This window comes from Nicotiana attenuata, chromosome 1 (genome assembly GCF_001879085.1).
Source record: "Nicotiana attenuata strain UT chromosome 1, NIATTr2, whole genome shotgun sequence".
NCBI classification, from domain to species: Eukaryota; Viridiplantae; Streptophyta; class Magnoliopsida; order Solanales; family Solanaceae; genus Nicotiana; species Nicotiana attenuata.
Window position 1 is genome coordinate 53,907,062 of NC_031989.1, and position 3,591 is coordinate 53,910,652.

At 41.1% G+C, this 3,591-nt stretch overlaps 1 pseudogene; it reads left to right on the plus strand.

Annotated features, from left to right (window-relative positions):
• LOC109241072 lies at window positions 1,157-1,725 on the plus strand (annotated as a pseudogene).

The following is a 3,591-nucleotide window of genomic DNA, read 5'->3' on the forward strand; positions in this document are numbered from 1 at the left end:
AAACCAGTGACTGATTTTCTGGAATTGTGACATGATGCCCAATCTGCATCACAGTACACTTTCAGGTTGGTTGATCTTCTGCTGCTCAAGAGAATCCCCATTCCTGGTTCTCTTTTCACATATCTCACCACTTTCAAGTCATCATTCATGCGTGATCGTTTAGGTTGATGGATAAACTGACTTATAATTTGTACAACAAAGCAAATATCTGACCTAGTTAGTGTCAGATATAGGAGTCTTCCTATTAGTCTCTGATAAACACCTTTATCATGCAAAATTTCATCATCTGTCCTCCCTCCTGCTCAGTCAACTTCAACAGTGGTTAGCTTTATTTTGTTATCATGCATTAGGCCCATGTCTCCAATCAGTTTCAAGGCATATTTTTCTGATTTATTAATATCCCCTTTTCCGATCTACTAAATTCTATTTCCAAGAAGTATTTGAAAAATTTGAAAGAAATTGGCTTCCTGGAAAATGCAATACCTATCATTTGGAGGCAGACTTACACTCATCAATAGTGTGCTGATAGCATACCAACATATTTCATGTCCTTATTCCCAATCCCAGCTAAGGTACAACGGAGACTTGATCAATTAAGAAGAGATTGTTTATGGGAAGGTAACAGTGACACTCGTAAGTTCCATCTAGTTAAATAGCCAAGAGTTATTCTTCCTAAGAACCATGGAGGGCTAGGGATAAAGGATCTTGCCTTGCATAACAAGAGTTTATTGATGAAATGACATTAGAGGTACAACATGGAAAGTCCAGGGCTATGGAAAATAGTAATTCAAGCAAAGTATGTGGTGGCAAACAACTGGTGCACTAGGCAGGGGAGAGCTCCACATGGTTCCGGCCCACGGAAACACATTTCAAAGCTTTGGAATAGTGCTTGGGCTCCATATTTCAGAAGGGACATCCAAGATTGGGAGTTGTATGATCTGTTGGGTTTGCTTAATAACTTATCAGGTGCTAATGTTAATTACCAGGCGCAGGATAGGGTAGAATGGGGCGAATCAAAAGAGAGAACCTATACTGTCAAAAGAGGAAATGACAATCTATGCTCCAATAAGGAAAATACCTACCACATCCTCTTACTTGAACCAACGAACTTGAAACCTCAAAGCAAATTCAGAAAAGTCTCAAAAGCTCGCTGAAAATGTCACTGATTCTAAGGATGTTTGACGATCGATGAAGCAGCATCTTTTATCCAATCTCAATTGACGTGTTTGATCCCTTCAGGGAATTGGGCTTTCTAGGTTCCAATTCATGTGATACCACTACATTCGCGAACACTCGAGTCGACTGGAACGAAACTCAGAGGCCCATGTGTTCAAGGAAGATCTCCCTTGGCTTAAGAAGGAGGAAGTGAAATTGGAGACCTAAGACGATTAGGTTCTTCAAATCAGCAAAGAGAGGAACGTGGAGAAAGAGGACAAGAATGACACGTGGCACCACGTGGAACGCAGCAGTGGGAAATTCATGAGGAGGTTCAGGCTTACGGAGAATGCAAAAATGGATAAGTTAAGGCAATGGAGAATGGAGTGCTCACTGTTACTGTTCCCAAGGAAGAAAGAAACCTGATGTCAAGTTCAGTGAGATCACCGGTTAGACGCTATATAAGTTTATATGTAAATATAGCAAGTACTATATGGATTGCGAACCATAATAAATAGATATAGTAAGGTTTGTATTACTGAAGATGTAGAGTTGTTCTTCCTTCATGTCTCATCCTGAGCCGTCTCCTTATTTGGCCAATTAACCGCTAATGTATTCCCCTGTGCTATAATATTCCTGCTGTTGTACTGTGGTTCTGCTCAAATATTTTATCTTACTCTTTCCTTCTTTTTTGCCTTTGTATGTTTTATGTTGTTTAATCAGTTTGCGTTTGAGTGAGAGATCTTTGGTACTCTCTATTCTCATGTTCTGCATTTCCAGTTCTAAGATTCAAAAATAAAATTAACAAATAAGAGACACGAGGACACTAGGTTGTTCAAAACTTACTGAAGCTCATCGAATTTGCAGTATGTAGCGGAACATAATATCAATCAGATCTTCAACACTTCAATTCCCATTTATTCAAGTCCTGAGTTAGAATTAGTTGAGGTTGGTAATATGTCAAGCTAGGAGGGGCGGCTGATCCTTTTTGTTCTTGTCATGACCATAAAACTGAGCCGGTCGTGATGGCGCCTATCGTGAAACTAGGCCAGCCGACACAAATGCAAAACCAACCAGAAAAGTCATAAGAAGTCATTTTTAAGCCATTAATTAACTAAAATTCCATAATATAAGTCTAAAGAAGCAGTACGGAAATATAACACAAGCACGACATCGGGGTGTCACCAGTCATGAGCAACTCCGGAGACCTGCTGGAAGACTGATCAGCACTCATTATCACGTCCCGAGACACCTGGATCTGCATACAAGGTGCAGGGAGTAATGCGAGTACGCCAACTCAGTGAGTAATAAAAGTAAAAGCAGCTGAGCAGTAAGAAAATAGGTAATTCCATGTCATAGCACTACAGCAAAACAGTATATGTCCAGAAAAATACAGTAAATCAATTAACTCGTAAAAACAACTCAGTTCAGTAAAACCTTTTTAAATCATCTTTCAATAGTTTCAAACGAGTGATGAAAACAGTGAGTAAAAGGATAGAAACGTAAAGAGCCACTCAGGCAAGACATGTACCATAAACCGCCCCTCGGGAAAAATATCAACAGAACCAGCCCCTCAGGCTACCTCACAATCACTCGTAATCAGCCCCTCGGGAAACAACATGAAACAACAACAGCCCCTCGGGCAATATCACATCACTCACACCGGGTACCCGCGCTCACTAGGGGTGTACAGACTCCGGAGGGGCTCCTACAACCCAAGCGCTATCACAAGCCATCTCGCGGCATAATAAATCAGGCCCTCGGCCTCTCATATATCACAAATCAGTACAACCTGCTGCGGCGCGCAGCCCGATCCCATGATATAATCACAATACAGGCCCTCGGCCTCACTCAGTCAGAACTCACTCAAACCCCTCAGGCTAACAGTAAAACATGTACTCAGCTCAAAATATCATTTATAAAATCAAAGGAGTAAATAAAATCCGAGTTATGAAATCAGTAAAAGCATAGCATGACCACTGTAAATATTATCAAAACCAGTGAGGAAACAGTAGTAAAAAGCCCCTAAGAGTCCAAACAGTCGGCACAAGGCCCAAACACGGCATTCAGCCCCAAACATAGTAATTACTTTCCAAAACACAATAATATCAAACAGTTTTCAACCAAATGCGCGACTTAATAGTCGTACAGGATGGACCAAGTCACAATCCCCAACGGTTCATGACCCCACGCTCGTCATCTAGCGTGTGCGTCACCTCAAAATAGTACAACAATGTGAAATCCGGGGTTTCATACCCTCAGGACAACATTTACAATCATTACTTACCTCAAACCGGTCCAAACTCTAGCCCGAGATGCCTTTGCCTCTCGAATGGGCCTCAACTCGCCCCGAATCTATCCAAAATCATAATCATAACATCAAAATAGGCTAAAGGAACAAAGCCCATGCTAAATATTCAAATTACATCGAAAATT